Source organism: Petaurus breviceps, unplaced genomic scaffold (assembly GCF_028583685.1).
Source record: "Petaurus breviceps papuanus isolate PSGF00001 unplaced genomic scaffold, PetGlider_PUasm1.0 90752, whole genome shotgun sequence".
Classification (NCBI taxonomy): Eukaryota; Metazoa; Chordata; class Mammalia; order Diprotodontia; family Petauridae; genus Petaurus; species Petaurus breviceps.
The window spans coordinates 11,812,353-11,822,365 of record NW_027187336.1 but is presented as its reverse complement, the minus strand read 5'-3'; the positions used below and the strand labels follow the sequence as shown (position 1 = coordinate 11,822,365).

The 10,013-nt window shown below is 40.0% G+C and overlaps 1 pseudogene; it reads left to right on the top strand.

Moving 5' to 3' along the window:
* Positions 1-7,595: 7,595 nt before the first annotated feature.
* LOC138146069 (zinc finger protein 800-like) lies at positions 7,596-9,749 on the top strand (annotated as a pseudogene).
* The last annotated feature ends 264 nt before the right edge of the window (positions 9,750-10,013 follow it).

Genomic DNA, 10,013 nt, shown 5'->3' with positions numbered 1-10,013 from the left:
CCAGAACTGAGAGATGGGGTCAAGGAGGCCAGTGTGATGGGATGGAAGAGCATGTCAGGGAGTAAGGTACAAGAAGACTGGAAAGGTAGGAGGGGCCTAGGTTATGGAGGGCTTCGAATGCCAAACAAGACAGTCTGTATTTGATTCTGGAGGCAATAGGAAGCCACTGGAGTTTACTGAATGGGGGGAGGGGGAGGGATGATATGATTGTATTTGGGTTTTAGGAAAATCACTTTAGTGGCTGAATGGAGGATGGGAAGAGGCTTGGGTGAGGAAGACCCACCACGAGGCTATTGAATTATCCAAGCCCAGTGATGGGGGCCTGCACCAGAGTAGTGTCAGGGTCAAAGGAGAGGGGGCATATTTAAGAAATGTTGCAAAGGTAATTGACAGGCCGTGGCAACAGCTTGGATGTGGGCCGGGCAAGAGATAATGAGGAATCCAGGATGGCTAGGTGGTGAATCTGAGGGACTGGGAGGATGGTGCTAGTTTTACAGAAGTTTGGGAATCAGGGTGAAAGATAATGAGTTCTGTTTTGGACACATTGAATTTAAGATGTGTGAACATTCAGTTCAAGAAGATTGAAAGGCAGTTGGAGGTGGGAGATTGGAGGTCCTCAGAGAGGTTGAATCATCAGCATAGAGATGTTAATTAAATGCATGGGAGCTGATGAGACCACCAAGTAGTAGAGAGGAGAAAGGGAAGAGAATCCAGGACAGAACCCTGAGAACATGATCTGGAAAGGATCCAGAAAAAGAGGTAGCGAAGAAGTCAGGTAGGTAGGGAGAGAACCAGGAGAAAGGTGTCCTGAAAAGTTAGAGAGAAGAGAGGATGGAGGAGAGAGAGCGATCAGCAGCATCAGTGGCCACAGAGGAGGAGGATTGAGAAGAGGCCACTGGATTTCACAGCTAAGAGACTAGTGGTACTTGTAAAGAGAGCAATTTGGGTGAAAAGATTAGGTTGGAAGCCAGACTGTAAGGGGTTAAGAAGAGAGTGGCAGGAGAGAAAGTGGAGCTACCTATTGTATTTCAAGGAGTTTACTTACAACAGGCAAAAGGGATAATAGTTAGCAGGGGTGGAAAGATCAAGTGAAGGGTTTTTCAGAATAGGAGAGACATGGGCATGTTTATAGACAGTAGGAAACTAGAGTAGAGAGAAAGATTTAAAATAAGTGAGAGAGCAGGCAATCTGAGAGGAGATGGGATGGGATGAAATGCCTTGAACATTTAATGGGGTTAGCCTTGGTAAGGAGTAAGGCCACTTCATCATGTGAAACGGGGTGAAGGAGGAGAAAATGGCAGAAGGCAGAATGACAGGAGATGAGGAAAAAGAAAGAAAAGGGAGTTCATGACAAATGACCTCAACTTATTTTTTTTATAGTATGAAGCAAGGTTTTCAGCTGAGTGAGTGGGGGGCAGAGGGCAGAAGAACCAGGAGAGGCTTGAGGGAAGATGGAAATGTTTGGAAGAGCTACTGTGGAGAGTGGGTTAGCAAGTTGATAAAATAGTATTGCCCAGTGGCTGTGAGAGCTCATTTGAGGTTATGTAACATAAATTTGTAATAAATTCAGTTGGAATGGTTACACAACTTTTTCTACTTTCATTCAGAAACATGTGTAGGACCAAAGGCAAAGAAAAAAAAATGGAGTGATCCAAGGCTGAGGCTTGGCTAGTTCTAGTCAGTGATATGATAAGGGGGTTAGGGATTCAAGAGAGGACAACAGCATAGAGTTAGATCATCAAGGAGTCAATATAGGCAAAAGAGGAGGGAGTAGCCAGTGCCGGGGAGATGGCCTGGGAGAGAATTGAGGGGTCAAGGGAGTAGAGTATGAAGAGAAGGGTTATATAAGGAAAGGCAGAGAAAGAGGGAAAAAAACTAATAGATTATGATCAGGTAAGGGGATTTCAGAATTCTTGTACATGTAGGTAGTATATTTGTGGATGAAGGAAAGATAAAGTGTATGACCACCCAGAACCAGATGGATTCACAAGTTAATTTTGTCAAACATCCAAAGAACAATTAATTTCAGAGGTAAAGTAATTTGCCTACAGTGGCAGAGGTAGGATCTGAACTCCTTTACTGTGTCTCCAAATTCAGCTCTCTTGGCACTGTACCGTTCTTTGCTCCCAAAATTTTCTTATGAGGGGGTTGGAGTAGATGGCATCTGAGGAAAGGAAGCACTAGATCATTGATCCTATGAACATTAATGTCTTGGAACCAAACCTCATAAAATCTTAGAACCTCACCACACCATTTGTTCAATCACCCATTTATAACATTATTCCTATATAAATAACAGCTTCTTTCATAATCCCTCAACATCGTTTCTCCTAATATCTTGTGAAATCAATGAACAGTTCTAAGTGAGATATGACAGTAATCTCTGGTTAAAAGTGGCAACCAAAAGCATACCAAGTCAAATTCATTGATGTCTCTCCTCTCTATTGCTACATATACACTTTTGCTTATTAAACTAAGCCACCTAACAAAAGAACTAAAAACAATGTATTGGGGAATGTCTAAACAAATTGTGGTATCTGAAAAATAATAGAATATTCTTACATTATAAGAAACTGAATATGAGGAATTCAGAGAAACCTAGGAAAATTTATAGGAACTAATGAAAATAAGGTAAAGAGAATGAGAAAAACAATCTATACGATGACTACAACAATATAAACTATAAAAGTAAACATTAAACTTACCATTCTATAATTACAACACCCAATTCTAACCACAGAAAAAAAGAAATGAAAGAAATGTACCACTTTCCTTTCATGGGAAGGAGATCTGTATGGGGGGGAGCAGAATTACAGGTGTGGAATAATGTTGCATATTCTGTCAATCATAATGTGGAATAATGTTGTATATTCTGTCAAACATAATACTTCAGTGATTTTACTTAACTTTTTCAAGGGAAGTCTCATTGCATGGGAGAGAAGGCAGGAGAAGGGCTTATCCAAAAGTGACCATGATATAAAAACAAAAGCTATTAATAAAACTTTATATAAACAAATAAAATAAAGTGAGCTACCTCATCTATAACGACTACTCACAAAGCTGATCTCTTTGCTGCCACTGTTTCTCTGGAGTTTGTATCTATACTATATTGCTGAAACCCAGGCGCATTATTCATGTCCTTATGAGGTTGATTATTGTTTTAGAGAACTCTGCCTGTAAATAATAAGCTATTGAAGTGATCGCTCACCACTTGCCATTAAGAACAAATAGATTATAAACATTGCTAATTATCCAAGTTTCAAAATAATCACTTATTCTCCTAATTCAGTTTAATTTGACATGGAATAATTAATCAAATTCAGTGACTACCCTTTCTTCAGCATTTAAGACAGTAACGTCTCTGTATGAGTCTTTCTTGGAAACCTATTTCAACAAATGGGAGTCAAGGTCCATACAGTATTTCAAGCTCAGAGTTTCCTGGAAGAACAGATTTTCTATTAGTCAGTGAGATGAGGCGTGGTCTGACTTAGTAAGCAGAGTGATGCCGCACTTCCTTTATACACTAATTAACCCAGGCAGTAGTTGATTGCCTTTTTAGTCCTTCTCACTAACATTTCAATTGGCAGGAAAACCTTTGACACAAAACGATGCTGCTTCTTCTCTAAAGGCATATTTGTCATTGCCTCCACATCTGCAGCCATTTACTTCTTCTAGCTCCAGACAATTGAATTTTCCAGTTGTGGGAAGCATAAAAATGCTAATGCCCAAGTTCTTTGGTTGTCTTATTACCGTAACCAGCATATGTATGTAACCAAGTAAGCAAACACAGGGCAGGGCTACGCTTGCACATTGGGACTTCACCATTAAAAGCGCTGAGGGCTTTGATCCCTGTGGAGCACATTTCTTATTTAGGTGGTGTCAAGTTGAAGTATTTCTTGAGAATTTCAAAGAGCCTATGTAGTATTAGGGGATCATAAAAGGAGATCTGTTCAATGGATTTTGCCTTTGCCTTAACAGATGTTGAGGTAATAATTCAATTCATTTGAACATTTCATTTGGCCAGTAATCCCTCCTCACGGTTCCCACTCAGAATCCTCATATTCCTTCAAGGTTTGGCTCCTCAGCTTTTCCTGATTCTCTTGGTGGGAAGTGTTGTCTTCCACCTGGACTTTATTTACTAGTATATGTTTTATTACTACCCTAAAGCATATAAACGCCAAGGGGGGAGGGACTGTTTTCATTTTCTTCTTTGTAGCACCAGTTCCTTGCAGTGTCTTGGAAGCTCTTAATTAATGTTTGTTAGGGGCAGCTAGGTGGTGCAGTGAATAGAGCACCAGCCCTGGAGTCAGGAGGACCTGAGTTCAAATGTGGCCTCAGACACTTAACACTTACTAGCTGTGTGAGCTTGGGCAAGTCACTTAATCCCAATTGCCCTGCCTTCCCTTCTTCAAAAAGACCAAAAAATTAAATGCTTGTTCAGTTGAATGATTAAATGTCTATTATATGTAAGAGAATTGTGCAAGACCTGGGGATGTTGACTAATTTTGGTAGTGCCTTATCTGTCACTGCTACCTTTATGGAGCTATTAGGAGGACAAGATAAAAACACAAATAAGTGTCATGCAAAATAATACTTAAGTGGATATGAGTGGTGCAGAGGGTTGTGGGATGTATGGAAGTAGGTGAGGGTAAGGTTGTGTTACAGTTGGGCGTTAAAGGCTGGGTAGGTTGCCCTTGTAGTGGCAGAGATCTATTGAAATGCCCCATGTAGAAGGGACAGCTGGGTACTTGGTTCAGACCACCAGTCAAATTCCCATTATGATTCAAGGATCCCTAGAAAGAAATTTGAGGTCCCAGCACTAAATATACATATAAGTATGGGTTCAAAACAAAGGGGCCCTGGATATGGGAGAGACTAGAAACAGGAAGACTATAATTAGGAGGATATTGAAATAGTCCAGGTAAGAGCTGATGATGGCTTGAAGAGTGATACTGGCTATGTGAGGGGAGGAGAGAGATATGATGCATGTCCAGCATGTAAGATTAACAGCTCAACTAAATTTACAAAAATTACTTAATATGTATAACTCACAAGACTTCCACAATCTGTTGAGTTTTCTTATTCAATATTTCCTTTAATTCCTGATTTGGGTTTTCTTTTGGAGGGTGGCAGAGGGCTAGATAAGGAGAATGAACAGTGAAAAATGACTTAAGCTGGTAAAACTGGGTGACAAAGAATTGAAGTTTGGAAGGAGGAAAAGTTTAGAAGGAAAGATGCTTAATTCCGTGAATGAATGAAAAAAATATTTACCAAGTACTTATTATGTACAAAATGCTGTTCTAAGTTATAATGATACAAATAGAAAAGATCTTGAGGAGTTCACATTCTAATGGGGGAGACAACTCATATGGAAGCTTTCAGCTACAAATAACATGGAAAGGTCCCACAGTCTTTGGGGTATGGTGGCAAAGCAGATAGCAATGCCTCTTTCCCAAATGTCATTTCCATTGATTAAAATATATCAATTTCTGATGCTGAACCACTTGATAGTTCCAAGGACTTTGGTGGCAAGAACTTTCTATTCTGGGTCTTCAGTAGATGTAACTATAACACCTTACAAGGTACAAGGCTACATTTCCACAGGGGTTGCTTTCCAGGTTGATAGCTATGGGGATTGTGTTGGACTTTTTGCTATTTCAAAGTCTTATAGATTTAGGGGTTCTAGTCTGTTTCCATGGGGTCAGAAGGGAGATGATGGTCAATATGATGATGGAGCATATGGGTAACATGGTGGATAGAGCATTGGGTCTCTATAGAATCAGGAAGATCTAAATTCAAACCCAGCTTCAGACACTCATTAGCTACGTGACCTTGGGTTTAGCTCCGTTTCCTCAACTGTAAAATGGGGATAATAATAGCACCTACCTCCCTGGATTGAAAGATCAAATAATATTTGTAAAGCACTTAGCACAGTGCCTGGCACATAGTAGGCAAAATATAAATGCTACCTATTATTATTACCTAACACATGTTGCTTCCTATCTTTCCCTTAGGGTGCCTCGCTGGAGGGTACCAAGCTGACTTGCCTATGGCTGTGTGTGACAGTTAGTTAACAGTTGGTGGAGACTTCCTCCTCCATGGTAGCTGCTTCCCCAGATGGTGGCTGTGAAGGCTGTGATGGAAGTAAGACTGGTGGTTGGGGTAGGACTGGGGGATATGACCACTCCCAAATCTTTTGTGTTTATCTGCCTATTGGTTGTAGTTGACTGACAATTTTTGCTGGTGGAGATGAAGAAGGTGGACCCTTTCACAACAGTGATTTGTCTTTTAAGGCTGGGTTGGAAGCAGGTCTGGTGGTTTGGGGGACATTGCTATTTCCAAGATTCTTGGGTTCATTTTGGGCATATTGAGTTTTAGATACTGACAGGACATCCAGGTGAAAATGCCCTTCAGGAAGTTGATGATAAGGAACTGGAGCTCAAAAGATATATTAAGGCTAGATATGCAGATTTGGGAGTCATCTACATAAAGATTACTGAACCCATAGGAACTGAATAGATCATCAAGGGAAAATGTATGAAGAAAAAAAGAGTACCCTGGACAGAGCCATCAGGAACACGTTTAGAGGAAGGAAAATAAATGATGACCTAGCAACAAGGACTGAGGCTAGGGGGAAAACTAGGAAAGAGTAATATCTTGAGAACCAAAGAAGAAGAGAATATTCAGTAGGAATATATATATATTTTTTTTATTTAAAGGACTGATAATGGACAAATGTATTTTTTTTTTAATATTTTTTGGTTTTTGGAGGGCAATTGGGGTTAAGTGGCTTGCCCAAGGTCACACAGCTAGTTTTTGTGTTAAGTGTCTGAGGCTGGACTTGAACCCAGGTTCCCCTGACTCCAGGGCTGGTGCTTTATTCACTGTGCCACCTAGCCGCACCCAGTAGGAATATTTCAGCGACAAAAATTGCAGAAAGGTCAAGAAGGATGAGATCTGAAATTAGATATAGCGATTGAGAGATCATTTATTATCTTAGAGAAGCAAATTTTAGTCAAGTGGTAAAATCAATCCATATTTCAAGGGAATGAGGTCAAAAGAATATGATGGGAAAAGATGTAGGTCAAAAGAAAAATTGTTGATGTAGCAGGAACAGTGGTTTAGTGCCTGCAGTTTTAGTTTTAGTGCCTGCAGGAGGGTAAGACAGATCATCTGCTCTACTAAGTACTTTAGATTTAAATGAAGATCCTGTGATCATTTCCATGAACCCAGGCAGGTGACTGGAGATGTGATAGGTATCGAAAGGACTGCACTCACCCCCATTTCAAATAGATTCCGGCTGCTGCTGCCCGGGCTGGTGGAGAGAAGGGGAAAGATGCACCACCGGCTTCTGCGTCATCGGCACTGGGGATTCTTTGGGAGCACAGTGTGTTGTGCCATGGCCCAAGTGAGCTGTGCCCCAGCTACCTCCCGTCTCCGGGAAGGCTCTGTGCCAGGTGCCGTCGGTCACTTCCCACGCTAGGCTGCCACTGGGGACTCCTGCCCTGCCTGCCTGCCAGCCCCGGGAGTAGACAAGAAGAGCTACAACGAAGAGCTTCGAACTGCGGAAGGAAAGTAAGTCATAACCACTGAAAATGCCTCTAAGGGACAAGTGGCGTCAGACTGATCACCATCAGAGTGGATGTTGTGAACCAGTGTATATTCTGGAACACAAACACTCCAGACTTCCAGATCTGGCTTTCAACAAATTATTGAATGTTTTTCATCAGCCCAGGTTTGCAGATTCAACTTTCAAGAGATTTTTACTGGGCGGCCAGGTAGCACAGCGAGTAAGAGCATGGGCTCAGATACTCAGCACCACACCCAGAAATAACTTGAGCAAGTTACTTAACCCCGATTGCTTTAAAAAAAAAAAAACAAAAGAGAGAGAGAGATTTTTACCACTTTAAAGAACAGAACCTACTATTAGGGAACTAAACAATTAATACATTTTATTAAAAGATGTGGACACAATTGAGTGTAAATCATGTCGCAGTCTCTTCAGAGGATTATCAAATTTGATAACTCATAAAAAATTCTTCTGCCCTCCAAGTCTCCAGATAGAGGACAACTTTTCTGATGTAAATGATAAAGCCAAGCCACAAATGATGTCCTAGAAGCCATTTATCTAAGCATGGACAAGCAAGAATATATTATTAGGCTAGAACCCATAGAAACTAAGCGAAATGCAGTGTTTCAGTATGTTTCAAGGACTAATAATCCAGCTGAGGTCACTGAGTCAAGTAATTCTCCTGATCAAACTCAAGTTCAGATGCAAGAACCTAATATTGAACAGTCCCAAACAACTCCAGTTCCAGATACAGGAGTAGAGAGTAGATCCATGTCCTGCAGAAACAGTTGGGAATGAAACAACACCAACTTCTGATAAACAGCCTCAGGAATCACACACTGACTTGGAACCTTCTGAGAATTCTGAGTTTGGTCACCAGTTGATTTGTTGTCTTTGTAGAAAAGAATTCAACTCCAGACGCTGTGTTCATAGTCACTTTAGATAAGTACACACAGACACCCCCGCTCCCCAAAAAGATGGAAGAACTAAAGAAGTATATTGAAACACAAAAGAAATCCAAAATAGTCCTCTACTAAAGGGCGCGATAAGAATGTTCTAGTAACACTGAGTAGGAGTTGTCCAGTATCTTATAAATCATTTGCTACAAAAGCAAATGTAAGGACAAATTTTGATGAAGTTCATAGAGGACTGAGGAGGGATTCAATTGCTCCTGATACAGCTATCATAATCTGGGCAGCCTTTGCTCTTGTATACTGTTTCTCCTAAAAAATCTAAGACTTGGAAACAAAAGTCTTATTCAAAGGCTGAATACAATTTAACTATAGTTCGCAAATAATGCTTGAAAGACAATATGCATATTGTCCATAAGATAGCTCTTTCTAAAACAAACTCTAAAAGAGGAAAAGGCCCTAATAATACTGTAAATAGCACAGAAATAAAAGTAAAAGTTGAACCATCAGAATATAGAATCTTCACCCCCTTCTATTACCTTCTATTTCTCCACAAAAGGAATTAAAGGGAACAATCATTATGAGAAAAAACACACAGCCATCACAGAAAAATAAAGTTAAGCAAGACTCAGACAGCCCTAAATCAAGGAGTCCTGCTGGAGGTTGCCAGCAAAAAAACCAGGAAACCAAAACTTTCAACTGGCTTTGACTTCAAGTATCTTTACTGTAAACTTTGTAAATGCCAATTTACTTCCAAACAGAACTTGACTAAACACATTGAGCTGCATACAGATGGAAATAACATTTATGTTAAATTTTATGTGTCCATTGGTAGCACTTAAGAAACACATTGGTAACATGATATGCGGAGGTACATAACTGTGGTTCACAAAAAATCATCAGGCTATCTTGGGAAAATCACAGCTAGTTTAGAGATTATAGTAATAAAAACAAACAAACAAAAATCTTTGATTTTGTTCTAAATTAAGTGACAAAAAGAGGTCCTCCAAGGGATGAAGCAAAGCAAAATGATTCAAAACATGATGGAACTTTTAATTCTCCCCACAAAAAGTATGAAGTAGCTGATGTTGGCAGTGAAGCAAAAGTCATAAAAAATTTTTTTCTCTTCACAGATGCAAAGAGTGTGGAAAGGCATTTGCAGAAAAGACTTACCTTGATCATAAGAAAACTCATAAGGCAAATGCTTTAATTCACTTGAAAAAAATAAAACCAAAGGCCAAAGTACAAGATTTAAGGTTTTTGTCTGATAACTTCAAGTGACATATGGAAAGGTTTGGAGCTCGTTTGTGTGGAAAGACTTTTAATTGGTGTTAGAACCACTTATGTCTTTAAATGGTACTATAAAGAAAAAAAGACTTGGTACTGGCTAAGGAACAGAGTAGTGAATCTATGGAATAGATTGGGTACACAAGACTCAGCAGTCAATGATAAACCCAAAGACCCCAGTTTTGGGGATAAGAACTCACTATTTGACAAAAACTGCTGGGAAAACTGGACTATAGTGTGGCAGA